General features: G+C 42.2%; 1 protein-coding gene across 3 annotated transcripts in view; it reads right to left on the bottom strand.

Annotated features, from left to right (window-relative positions):
* Window positions 1–14,021, bottom strand: part of TSPAN4 (tetraspanin 4) — a 456,092-nt gene that overhangs the window by 371,554 nt on the left and 70,517 nt on the right. The window contains exon 2 of one of the 3 annotated variants that reach the window (XM_030482719.1): window positions 12,582–12,673. The exons of 1 other annotated variant lie outside the window; for it this stretch is intronic. The gene's annotated coding sequence lies outside the window, so the exon portion shown is untranslated. Of the gene's footprint in view, window positions 1–7,626; window positions 7,692–12,581; window positions 12,674–14,021 lie in introns of those variants that run through there. One more of the 3 variants, XM_030482721.1, reaches the window with a different exon arrangement.

Here is a 14,021-nt window from a genome sequence, read left to right as displayed (position 1 = left end):
TCTTGTATGGCCAGGAGAGCACCAACGGGGAGGTGCAAAACTGAGACTGGATTAAATAGAAGGCTGAGAGTTATCAAGATGTGGATTGCTGTGAAATAGATGTTATTTTGAAGGTGTGTTTTGCACTGCACTGCAAATAACCAACAGCACTGAGTGAAGCTCTTGAATCAGTGACCCAGTGGCCCAGAAGTGGCACGTTAGATGTATCCTTTAAGAGAGCATCCGTGAACAAGACAACTCTACTAACGAGATGCTACAACACACACACAACACCAGTCCTGAATCACAGGTCACCATTTCACCCAGGCCCTGCGCACATGAGATGAAATCCAGAGAGACTACATTTAATCTATGTCAAAATCACAGAAATATGTCAAGTCACATTTAATCTATGACAAAAGCAAGGGGGCTCCAGAATAATGTTCCTAGACAAATGAAAATGAACATTTCTTCTGACAGCCACAGCGAGCTGTCCACTTTTCTTAATCCCTCCCTACCATAATACCTAGGCAACCCAGCATATTTTCTCCCTAAAACTTCAAGGTATACAGACCAGAATCAAAGCAGCACGTCAGATGCCCTCTTCACCCCACCAACTACCCTGGTGCTCAGTGTATTATACCCCATAAATGTCAGTTCTGTGGTCAAAATCTGCTGTGGATAAGAAGATCCTGGCAGAAATGGAACAAGAGCTTCCACATGTGAAAACACTGATAAACACTCGAAATGCAGATAAATCATCCTTCCTCCCTTGCATGCTACATGAACTCCTAGCCTTCTAAAACATGCAGACAATAAGATTGTGCCAAAACTATATAACTAAGGCGATGAGGGAAGGGAAGGGAAGAAAAGTAACATGAAAACTAGAGCCAGTTACTGAAACTCCAACTATGTCTCCTAAAATTACTGTAGAATGCAGAGAGAAGCCCCCCCCCCAAAAAAGTGGGGTTGGGGAGAATCATTTGTACTGTCATTGCAGGAATAAAATTTCTACCTGAAATAGTCTGCAGTGCAAGCAGGCAAAGAATGATGGAGGAAAAAAAGACACACAGATGTGACAAAGCTGCTGGGATTTCCACTCCTCTAGCACCAGTAGGGAAAACAGGACCATAGTTCGTTGCCGCCCCTTCCTCCCCCTGCCCAGCTAAACCCTTTCCAGCTATCCTCAGCACAAGTCTTCCCCGACAGATTGTAGAAAGAACATCTGAGCACAACCAGAAGGATCCTGGAGAGCCACAGAATTTGTGGCTCTCTGCTCTGTGCTAGACCTCATCTATACAACAAACATGACTCGAGAGCATGTGCTTCCTACTGTTGCTTCCATCAAGCCCCTGTAACCAGCTTCACTTTCCTTTGTAAATAGGCTTTATTGTTTCATAAAATGGATGTATTAGTCATGAGTAAAACCCCCAAAATTACTGGGGAGGGAAGCAATACTCAATGTACCACAGTCCATAAAAGACATACGAAAAGAACAATATTAGCCAAAGAGTTCAAAGAAGGTTAGTGTGACAGAGAAATAAAATATTGGCTCTGACACAAGAAAAAGCTCTTCTGAATACCAATGTGCTCCATACAGTGACAAAGAAGCTAGACTTACCTCAAAGGAGATTAAGTAATATACCATAGCACCTGAGGAAATGGGGGAAGGTAGAAAAGAGAAGCAAGCAAGCATAAGCACAAAGAGAATAAGGCCCCTGAAATCTGTTTCGCCTAGCTGCTTCACCTTCACAAAGGAGATTTATATCTTTTCCTTGGAAATGTAGCATTCAGGAAGGTGGACTTAGTATAACTCCATAATAATACCCTCTTTTCCAGTCCCCAGGAAACTATAATACTGATTTACTGGTCAAAGAAATAAATGTGCCTCAGAGTTCCACACAAGGCCTTTCTGAAGTCAATCCAGCTCTAAGATGGATAATCAAAAGTGGAAAAACACCACAGAAAGTATTTGTGTAGATAAAAGAAGCTTTCTAAAGGCCAGTGTTCCTGTCATGATGGAATAATTTTCATTCTCTAGATAAAGAGCTGGAGATTAAAAGTAGAAAAAGTTAAAGCATACAACCAGCTCCCTGGGTCCCAGGAGGTGTTTGCTTGTTGGGGGCTACACTTTACTGAAATACTTATTTAAATTGAAAACTGGAAATATTTAATATGGGATTCACTTGAGCAAATGTTGAAAATCAGTGTCTGTGCTAGCTACCCAGACTGCTGCTAACGTCAACAGAGAGAAATAGGCACCTGCAGGGCAGGGTTCATCTGTTTTTAAAGCAGTGGTCTAAACCAGGGTCAGATGAACTGTGTCCTAAAATACCTATATCTCTTTCCTGAATGGAAGGAGAGTCCACATAGCTCAGAGGCAGACAGCTAGTTTGTAGGCATCTGAACCTAGTGGTGGAGTTACTTCTTCAAGCATCAAAATGATTGCAGCACCTCACTTGAGACCCAAGTACAGACACAGAGTTTGCAAAAATGAATCCACTTCTCACGATGACAACTGGAAATCTCACTCTGGAGAATGCAAATACATGCCTCAAGCTTCTATACAATCTAAGACACCAATTAAAATGAATCAAGATGCAGCCCTTACAGTTGCAGATAGCCTTTTAAGTGCAAGCAAAATGCAAGTGGGAGCAACACTGTATTCCTCAGCCTGCAAGTTAATACAAACAGGACTTCAGTGATGATTAAGAGCATGAACAGTCATTGGAGGAAAATTCACAAGACAGATTTTTGCCTTTACAAAATAATTCTCCGTTAGATTAATGTCAACAGAGCTGTCCCTCAGCTCCTAATCCTGGGTTTAAATGCATCTTCCAAGAGCAGAGAGAAAGATGATAAGCCTCAGATATCTGTTAAAACAAAATACTTTCTGATTGGTGAACAAGGCAAATGAGTCCTAAAATAGTACTTAATGATGTAGACTTCAGGTGTCCAAATCCATGGCCTGACAGAAGAGCTCATATAGCCCTAACTGACCAGCCCGACAGAAGGGGAACCCTAGAGTTGTTCCCTTACCCTCTCCTGCCAGGTTTTGCCCCATAACACAGGTGGCCGGGAGCAGGCTGAAGAACAATCCACTGAATTGTTCTTCAACCCACAGCTCCTCTCCCTGTTTATCTGCAAAGGGTTCTCTGGGAAAAGCACAGTCAGGAGTGGGCCACCTTCACCAGGACGCCAGCAGCCCCCTGCTGATTACCATCTTTCCCCACGACCTACTCAGGAAAAGAAGCATCCTATTGCATTGTCCACAACCAGGAAATGTTAGACAACTACTATAGATAGACCAACTGTACTGTGTACACAAACAGTACAGCTCTCACCAGCCTGTAGTATAAACTGTGTCTTCCCTCCATCCGAAAGGGTTGGGCACAGCTAGAATAAAGTCTCTATTCAGGCAGGAGCATTTACTAATGCAGTGGTCATTTATTCCACACAGGCTGAAACCTGTCTGATTAGGGACCATTTTCTTTTCCTGAAGTACAGTGCTTGCATAGTGTGAGCTGCCAGTTGGGGCTCATGAACACTGCTGTGGTACAAACAAATAAAATCAGCCTTATTCAGACAAAATGCCGAAGAAGAGGCGGTTTGCTTGCCCCCATTCGAGATCAAATACAGAGGGCTGGGCTAACCTCTCAACTCCAAGTAAACCAGACACTGACCTCCTTTGGCAAGAACAAATAGCTAGGGGGAAGCTGCTTTAAGACTCAGAAGCAGTCATTTGTTAAAACGGAGAGATTATTCCTATCAATGAAAGGCAAGCGGACTCCAGAAACATCTCCTCCAGCACACATGAGAATGTGTCCAATCTCAACCTCCACTTCAAATGCTAATTTCTTTCCAGAATACTCACCTGATTTTTACCTAGCTTCCATGGAGGACAACAAGAATAGACTGGTACATATATAGAGATCTTCACCTTTCCTTTTCCAAATGTATATAAATGATGTAATTGCACTTTAAAAGGTTTATAGCAAGTGACTAGGAGAGAACTGCGCAGTGAACTAACACTACATGTGACAGAGCACAAAAACAATACTTTCAAAAGCAGAGAGCACTTTCTCCCCCAAAAAATCTTGAAAAGAGAAGGTAGAAGGCACTATAACTGCACATGTGAAAAATCATTCATGGACAATGGATGTATGGCAAGTTACTTTAAATGCTGAGTTTATGATATACTTCAAATGATGTAAAGGATGCTCAGAGCACAAGGGTGGCTGCCATCTTAGTGAAGATGAATGCACTTAAAGATACGTGCTTTCTTAACATACATATCTGATAAATCATACACGTGTACTGGCAGTGTAATCTAGCAGGAGGGGCTTACAGGCATTTTCTAAAGGCAAAAACCTGCCGTTGTAAAAAGATTTCTTAATTATTATAAATAAAATTATGATCATGGAAATTAAACATCTGGAAGTATATAGCCAAAATCATCTAGCTCTGGACTAAAACTCAAAGAGAAGAGGAAGGAAAGAGCAACTAATTTTCTCATAGGATTTCAGTTAAAATCCAGAAGGCAGCTTATATACATTGGCATTTGAGTTTCTAAGAGGTATGGGGCATTCACTCTATTGATTTTAGGACAAATGTATTTGTATTACTATACCTTTAATCAAGACTTTAGTGTAAGGCACTGTGAAGCAGAAGAAAAATAGACCTTATGCTAAAAGTAACACAATGGTTCACATACAAATGGCCACAATAAGTGTTTGTAGCCCCTGCAATAAGCAAAATCAAGTGCATCCTGAATAGGAGAACAGTAATGTATGGTAAGTGAGGAGCTCCGTCTGCAGAAACTTCATGTTTGGCTGCAGTCCATTATTCCAAAAAGGTTAGATGTCACTGAATCTGAGTATATTACAAGAGACAGTGTGGAACAGAAAAACGAGACTGGGAGAACACAAAGAATGAAAAAGAAAACCACAGCCAGCCTGACCAGCATCTTAAGGTGAGCACTCCTAACTGTGAGACTGTTAATCTCAGCCAGGTCATCACTTCAGGTGGGTTTTGGGGACCATGAGCTGATCTTCACTAGCAGCCCTGTGCTACCATCACTGTAAGCCCAATGGCTAAGCAGTCAGAGAGAGTGTGTCATCAGAAGGGTTTAGGAAAGTACAAGAGCTCAGCTGAGCCAAGTACAGCATCACTGCCCCCAGCTTAAAGGCAGATAGAGCCTTTGTGCAGTCCTTTTACAGACAGACAGAGTGCGTGAAGCACAGTCAGGTGACAAACCCTGACTTTATGCATGGCAGGCTGAGCCTTGCTCAAAACCACATTCTGCTGTTCTTCAGTGCCAGCAGAAGGAAAATGGCACTACACCGAACAGTGGGAGAAATCCCTCAAATCTTCATGATATACAAAGCCTGAAAGAATGCGCATTATAGAAGGATTTAGTTTGCTGGCATGAAATCAAACATATAAACCAAAGATTATTCATAAAGATCAAGACAACCTTCAAAGAAGCCAGAAATCCAGGGGGAGACAAAGTATTTCCAAGTAGTTCCACTCTCCTCACACAAGCCAGGGAAGCTCAGAGAGAGGGTCATAAATAATGGACTTTATTTTCATTCTTTGCATATACTGTTGCTGGTGCAGTGCCCAGTGTCATCCGGAGATGGAAGTTGATAGTGAGCCATTTTTGGATACTCAAAGATACCTTAAAAGGGACCTTTTCTTGGAATAGGAATGCTCAGTTTCTGGAATTCAAACTCCTAATTGCTTTACACAGTCTTCAAGTATAAGAGCACTTTTAAGAAAAATCAGATTTCTGATAATAAAAGCCTCTGTAAACTAACAAAGACAGGCATTTCAAAATACAGTGGTTAAAGGCAGCCTATTCAAATTAAGGTACCTCTTTAAACATCAAAGTAAACAACCAGTGACAGCACTCCCCTTGAGCAGAGCCACCATTCATTTGAAGACATTTGATGTCTTCAAAGCAAGACCAGAAGATCCTTCTCAAATACATGATCTAGCTTAAGCCATAGTTACTGGTTAGATGCTGAAACTAGTGTTAATGAAAGCAGCCCTTTCCCAAATACTCTTATTGTGAGCAGTTCTGGTCACACCAAAATTCAAAGATGATTAACTGAATCAAGAATATGCACACTAAAATGCTGGTAAGAATAAGAGCTCTACCACAGGAAAGCTTAGGTTGTTTAAGCTGGTAAACCACAGCCTGATAACAGGCAGGATCACCACCTGCAAATACACTTGAGGAAGGGAGCAGCAAGAAAAGAGAAGAGCCATTTAAACCGTAGAATTATCTTGGCAGAGAATGAGATATACCAACCATGAATGCTTCTAGAAAAATCTCAGTATGGAGCACTCATGATCTGGAGCAGCCTTCCAGTGCGAAGAGGAGAAGAAAGCAGATAAAGAGAGAACCTGAGAGTGCACAGGAAGTGCTCCTGCCCCTCAGCAGCAGACAGTCTTCCCTAGGACTGAGGCTTGGAAAGTCAGGTTGTCCTTTCAGCTCTGAGCTCATACACAGAGTTCAGTAACTTGGTAACCAGTTAGTACTGGAAAACAAGGATTTACTTGGGTTTTTTTTTTGTCGTTTATTTCTAAAACAGAAATGTGTTTTTTCTTTACAAATGGAACCTCTATTTTTCATCAGTTCTCCAACATCTCAGAAGAACACACAGTAAGAGGAACACAAGGTAAGAAGATATAATTTAGGATCCAACCTTGAGTAGCCTGTGCAGTCAGACAGGACAGCATGAGCAGCTCTCCACACTACCACCACCAGAGGTGGACTTCACAATTCATAGAATCATAGAATGGTTTGGGTTGGAAGGGATCTTTAAAGATCATCTACCCCTGCCATGGGCAGGGACACCTTCCACTAGACCAGGTTGCTCAAAGCCCCATCCAGCCGGGGCTTGAACACTGCCAAGGATAGGGCAGCCACAGCTTCTTGGGGCAATCTGTTCCAAGTGCCTCACCACCCCCACAGTAAAGAACTTCTTCCTAATATCTCTAATCTAAATCTCCCCTCTTTCAGTTTAAAGCCATTCCCCCTTGTCCTAACAATACATGCCCTTCTAAAAAGTCCCTCTCCAGATTTCTTGTAGGCCGCCTTTAGGTATTGGAAGGCTGGTCTAAGGTCTCCCCTGAGCCTTCTCTTCTCCAGGCTGAACAAGCCCAACTCTCTCAGCCTGTCTGCAGAGGAGAGGTGCTCCAGCCCTCTGATGATCTTTGTGGCCTCTTCTTGACTGTAAAGATCCTTCAGCTCTTATAAACAGAAGGAGAGAAAACTAACAGGTGCCGGAGAACCAACATTAAGGTCTGAGAGACTCAGATACATAGAAAAGCAGCTGTGCTGTGCAGTGGCCAGTCTCAAAGTATGTATCCTTCTTTCTAGAGACTAGACCCACAGGCCCTGGATTCAGCAACCCTTTCTGCAGCACATTGCAGTAATCATATGAAAGTTAAAGCCAAACTCACACCAACCTAGTAAAGAAGCTGCTGGAGAGAGCCCTTGCTCTCCATACTTCAGAAGCAGCCTACAATAAAACCATCAAAACACACATACTAGGACTCAAGAGAGCTTGGTTACCCTTCTGACAGTTCACCTCCTATCCTTAGTCTGATCTCTTTAGGTCAGGTTCCATCTCTTACCACACATACACAGGGATCTCGGGGAGAACATCCATCATTAGCAGCTTAGCAACATCTGAATGACCTTCCAGCTTATAGCAGATTCTTTCTCTTCATCTTGCAATACAAGGCATTTGCTGGGAGCTGGAAAATGCAAGAGCAAAATACCACCAAGCTACACCATTCCTTGGAAGTAAGACTAACCCTAACAGAAGTAACTAGCAAAAAAATATTCAGGAAGCAAAAGTCATAAGCTTTCCATAACCACTTCATTGTCTCAGATGCCCTCACTCTCCCCTTCTGTACACAAAGCTTCCCCTCTTTGGAAAGCATAAAGAGATCCTTGTGTGCTCAGAACTGCAATGTGAAAACAAAATTGTGTGTTGATGATCTTGAAACTATTTAATGAAGCAGTTTCAATCCCACCCTTCCTTCCTTCCAACTCCACCCTCTCCTCCAAGAGGAGAGGTTGTTTGGTTTAATATGAAGGAAAAAAAAGCAAGCTAAAAATAGCCTCCTCTTTGCCTTAAAAAAGTTAAGGCTATGAATAAACAGCCTGAAAGAGGAATGCAATTAATCTGCTCACTAAACTCCTACACTGCTTTCTTGTTCAGTTCTTCAAAACATTTTCATAAGGATCAAGCATGCAGACTTGTTTCAGCAGAGCCAGTGGTATCCCAGAACTGCCTGTTTTCTTGCAGGGACGGTAACTGGCTTTGGCATAACGGGGAACAGGTTATGAGACTGGATGAAACAAAGATAGAGTACAAGACTGTTAAGTACTGGCATATTTGAGCCATGTCCTTGCATTCTAGGAACAAATATGAAAAAAAAATTAAGAAAAATGCATCAAGAAAACACACATTTCTGTTGTTTCCCTTTACTGTGGAACAGATTATGTCCTAAGATCTACCTTCTCACTAAAAAGCACCCACACTGTTATCCCTGTCTTAGACCCAAGTCACATCTGTCCCTGACAGCAATAGCTGTCAACACCGAAAGAGCATGGTGATCAGCCATCCTTTTCACCCTGGGCTGGGAGCCAAAGCAAGGTTGGCTCATATATTTGCAGTGCAGAGCCAAACTTCTTTAATCTACTCTGTTCCCTATGCTACACCAACATAGCAAACACGCACATCAAAACCCAGGGAGTGTCCTTGCAATCTGAATATTTGAACCCTAACTTGATTTTACCCTATTTCTTTTCCACTGTACCACCAGTGGGATTCAGGTAATGCCATAAGAGTCATAGGTACAATCCTATCGATGCAGACAGACGCCTCTTGGCAGAGTTGCCTTTCATTCCCATATTCCCAGTTTCCCATAGCATGAGGCATCACAGCATGCTGCTGTGGGGTGCTATACACACTGCTATGATACCTGATATGAGTTACATTTTAAAACAGAAAATCATCTCCCTCCTCTCACAGCAGATGAGCCCTCTAGAAGGAGAAAGGAGATGCCTCACTTTCATCTCAGAGTTCAGAAGGAATGTTTTATAGCTGTCAATCCTATCAAGATCCTATTCATTGACACAACTGGGACAGCAACTATTTTGAGGTAGGCCGTGCGGCCATGAAATAGCCAGGGTCTGAAAAGGACATCGCCTGGCGACATTTGGAAAGCACGATGACCCTAAAGTAAATGCTGAAAGCCAACACACAACAGGCAAGCCAGCCGAGTTAAACAGATTTGACTAGACAAGGCAAAGCCACATGAAGAACAAAGCAGCACCTGCTACCGGAACCCCAGCTGAAGAACATGTAACCAAGTTGTTTGAAACCTCTGGTGTCCCAGGTCCAAGCAAGCACTTTCACTCAGAGATGAGACACACTTGGTGACCAGTGGGAAACAGGATGCTAGGATCTCATGCTTATACCTCTCTACCTCTGGCATGGCTGTATTTCCCATCCATACACAGTGCTCGTCATCTCATTTTGACTGCTAAAAAGACTTCAGGGATACTATTTGGGCTGTACAGAAATACTAAAGAAAGACATCCCGGTTAACACTCATGTTACTTCTTCAATCACTTTACTGGAGCATTCACTGGCTCCATGTTTACCCTCAGTTCCTTTCTGAGGTGGAAAGTGTCCTTTAACAGAAAGGACACTGGCACAGAGACTAAGTTATGCTACTGAATTCTCAGAGGGAATCTGCAAGCAGACCAGGGAGCTGAAACTGGTCTTGCAGAGTTCTAAATTAGTTGCCAGATCATTCTCCTTTCAATAGACATACCAGCCAACATGCACTTGTGCAGCTGACTCAAAGTCTGGTGGCTAAAGAAAAGAAAAAGCAAGTCAAAGATAAAAGTCAAGGACGGTGTGGGTCAAGGTTAGAAGCAACTGCACCAGCAGGACTGCCAGTGCAGCGTCTACTTTGCACTAGCATCATACCAGGGCTGCTCCCCAGCAAGCTTTGCCCAAGCAGGTACAACTGCAGACTCCTGCCTTCTCGAGGGTGCAGGAGCCAAATGTTATAGCACAGGAAAAGCCTTTGACATCATTTTTCTGCAATCTCACCCTTTGCTGCCAGCTAATTTTAACAGATGCAAGTAGAGGTGGCTTCTGTGGGTCGAACAGGGATTCAGCATTCTCAGGGGACTGAAAAGAATCACAAGGGAATGGGCACTGACTCAAGAGAAAGCAGGCTTAAGTGTGTGGAAGCAATCCTGCCTTTGATTTGAAAGGCAAAACCTTCAAAATACAGCCTAGGCTGTTTCTTTGCAGAAACACAATGTCCAGAGCTCCTTTACAGCACTCAGCTCAATGCACCTCAGATTGTGCATACAGTCACTGATCCCAGTGACACCTCTTTTACAATGACTCTCTTAAGACATCCACAATCATTTGAGATGATTTGTCAGGAATGCTAATTGATATAAACCAGCATGTCTTTGTCATAGCTAGTAGATTCAGCCAAGTATCTGTCCATGCACCAAGAAGCTTCTCATTTGAGCAGTGTTCTCTGTCAGCTGATGCAAGACACATCTCACTGAAACCCTTTATCCTTCCTGCACTTCACCCAACCAAAATTCATGGTCCACAGTAAGATCCATCCATCAGAGAAAGTGTCTGCAGGCAGGATCAAGAATCTAAGTGATTAACAGGGGAAAGGGGAGGGAGGGGAATTCATAGGCAACCTCTGTGACAAAATCATGCTGTCTTCAGCAGCAAAGCTCACTTGCAGGTTTACTCTCTCAGAGGAGAGTACAGAGACTGAGCTTGCCACAGCTTTTTAGCTTTTTTTGCTATTAAAACAGTCACTTCTGCACAACACCAAATCAGAAGGAAAGAAGGGCCAAGCTAGCCACTTCATACAGTGTGGAGCTCCCCATCACACCAGCACCAAGTGCTTTGTGCTTGGTCACAGAGAATGGAGTGGAATTCCAAGAGTTGAGAAATTTTTATCACAGTGATCAGGAAGAACAGTGGTAATGCAAGGTACAACAATGGCCTGATCAATATTCCTAATACATAAAATGTGTCTCAGGCCATGTCTGTAGCACTGGAAATAGTCTTCCGGCTGAGCAGTTGTTTTTTCCTTGAACTCAGCCTCACTTTAAACTACTTTTGATTAAAATGATTACTTTCACTCAACATTCAATTTCTAACAGGTATTATTCTCTATATATGCTGCAACCTGGCTTTATCCTTCCAGGCAAAACACACCAGCACACTAGAAGCAACCTTTCTTGTTTTACAAGTCATATATAATATGTGCATCTGCAATATCGACAAGGGCTAGAAATACATATTGTGTACAATTCTCTTTCCTATAACCTTTCAAACAGCCATTTTGGGGTCTTTTCCTTTTAAAGCATTGCTTCCTCCTGCTATTGCTATTAGTTCTTAGGAGAATCATTTACCTGAGCACAATTACTTCCCTTATGCCCAACCCCATAACCCAAAATCTATACTGCATCAACATTCAATGCCATTTAATTGTACAGGTGTCCTATGTTCCCTTAAGCACTTACCAATATTTCTTGTTTATTGAGTCTTCAAGTTTTCCTCCAAGCAAACACTTGCACATGCATAGCTTTGCTTCTGCCCTTCTAGAATTGCAGAGGGATTCTTCACAGGAGATACATGACTGACATATTCAGCTCTCCCACCCAAGACAAGACAGGTAAATAATTGTCTGAAAACCAGAGATAGCTTTGCAAGAAATTCTTATACCATCATTTTAAAGGGTGAGAAATATCAAAATCACTTGAGTGTATTTTACTGAGTTATTGCCAGAAGAGAATTATTGATAGAAGAATCACAGGCAAGTTATGTGGACATTCACAGACAGCTGGTAGGTGTAGGGAAGCATTTTCTTCACTGTATTTCTTTTAAGTAGAAAATAAAAGAGTTTGTGGGAATAAGGATTTTCCAGAGTTTCCATCTGGTATCTAAATAGGACTGAATTAGCTAGCTCTGTTATACTGCTGAGAGAATTCCCACCTCTCATTTTAAGAGGATACCTAGGAACACTCAGGAACACTCCAGCACCAAGACTCCCTCCCCTTTCACATGCACTGCCTATGACTAGACGCCACACATGTACGATGTGTTTGCTTCTGACACTCGGAACAATAGGGAAGCCTGATCTTCAGTACCCAAGCAATAATTTTCTTTCCTCCTTTTATTTATATATTTTTTTCTTTCTGAAGCTGTTCTCACAAGTTCTCATCTTGGCCATTGGATGAATAACCAGAACACACAATCAAAGCACACAGTCTTCAGTCATCATCCCTCCACAAGGTGTACAGGTGGCCAAGAAAGAGTTTGCAATTCTGAGCTTCCAGTATGAGCTTTTGGGGTGGGTGGGGAAAGGTACGTGTGCATTTAGCTTGGGATTGGAAAATCAAATCTTTCTGCAATAGTAAGTGAACTGACAAAATATAAATAGAGAAAAAGATTCGTATCACAGACAATAGCTAACAAATCCTCACTGGGGAAAACAGCGTGTGTGTAGGTGAAACTCACTCTGACTGGTGGTTTTGCAGATGACACACAAGATGCAGTTGGAAGTAGCTTTTTATCTCCCACAGCAGTAACAGCCAGCTTCAGCAATACGACTGAAAGACAGAAACCAACAGATTCATGAGTAAAACAGGCAGCTGGTGATCAGAAGTCACTTCAGGGACAGACTTTTCAATGCAAGATTACAGCTCCCCGCTTCACAATCCTCTCCTCTCTGTACTTCCCCACACACTTTTCAACCTCAATGAAATTTGTTACTAAAATGAAACTCGGGTCAACAAATGCAGATTGGAAAAACAACATTTAAAAGAGATGACTTGTTCTCATCGAATCCACGCAGAAACTAATGAAGTGAGAATGAACATACAATGGCAAGAGACTAAGGCATGCTCAGCATGCAGAGGAAAGCCCAGGTAAAGAGTGCCTACAGAACAGTACCCTGTAATTTATGGTCCACCAGCATCCCAAGAAACAAGCTCTGCTGCTCCCAGGGAACAATACACAGAAAGCATTCAGAAGAGAGCACAAGCTTGTTTCCTATACAGGGAGAAGGTCATGGAAAGGGAGAGTAAGATTAATAAATACTTCTAATCGGTCAAGTTTCTATGACTGACAAATGCCAAAGCAGCAAGCTCAGCTGGTGGGAACAGTTTATGCAACAAATACACACAAATGAAAAGCACCTTCTGCTAGGAATGGTAAAATTGCACGAAGTGATGCCGCACAGGGAAAAGTAAGGTTATAACTATACTCAAATGCACAATCAACCAACAGTTTGGTTCTACCTACAGAAGCAACAATAAAGTCTGTACTGTAGACAAGCCCTTTTGAAAAAACAACCCCTTTTCCATGTGCAAACCACTGTGAATGGTTTGTCATAGTGTAACTCCTAGCCTTTGCTTAGGTGCTTAATGACATTAATTTCCAGATGCTCTAGAAATCTAGCACAACAGAAAGCAGCCTACATCCCTGTTACATGCAGGAGTGTTGCTGTCTGAGATTTTACTGCCACATAAATCAAGCAGGCCCCAAAGGAGAATCAGCAATGCATTCCTTAAACATTGCTTTACCTTGGTTTTTCTAGAGCAAAGAACTAAGGAGGTAGATATCAAGTGTTTCTTGAGAAGAGAGCTGCTTGATGATTTTTAGATTTTTTTTTCCTCCTAACTTGACAGATATCAGAAGTAACATCACCTTTTAAGGCAAAAGGCAGCTGAAAGTGAAATCCTTCTTTTAAGCCAGAGTGACTCATAACAGCAAAGATTCTTCCTAGAAAAACAAATTCAATCATAAAGCAAGAACAAGCTAGAAGCCTTAGTAATAACAATGCAAATGAATCCTTCTTTTCCCTTGACTTTTGTGGATTGGTGTTGGCTGGTTCTGCAGGTGTTCTTGGCTATTGCAAAAAAGAAAACAAGCTAGACAGACTACTGGACTGACCCA

Source organism: Strigops habroptila, chromosome 4, assembly GCF_004027225.2.
Source record: "Strigops habroptila isolate Jane chromosome 4, bStrHab1.2.pri, whole genome shotgun sequence".
Classification (NCBI taxonomy): domain Eukaryota; kingdom Metazoa; phylum Chordata; class Aves; order Psittaciformes; family Psittacidae; genus Strigops; species Strigops habroptila.
This window is presented reverse-complemented; position numbering and strand designations above follow the sequence as displayed.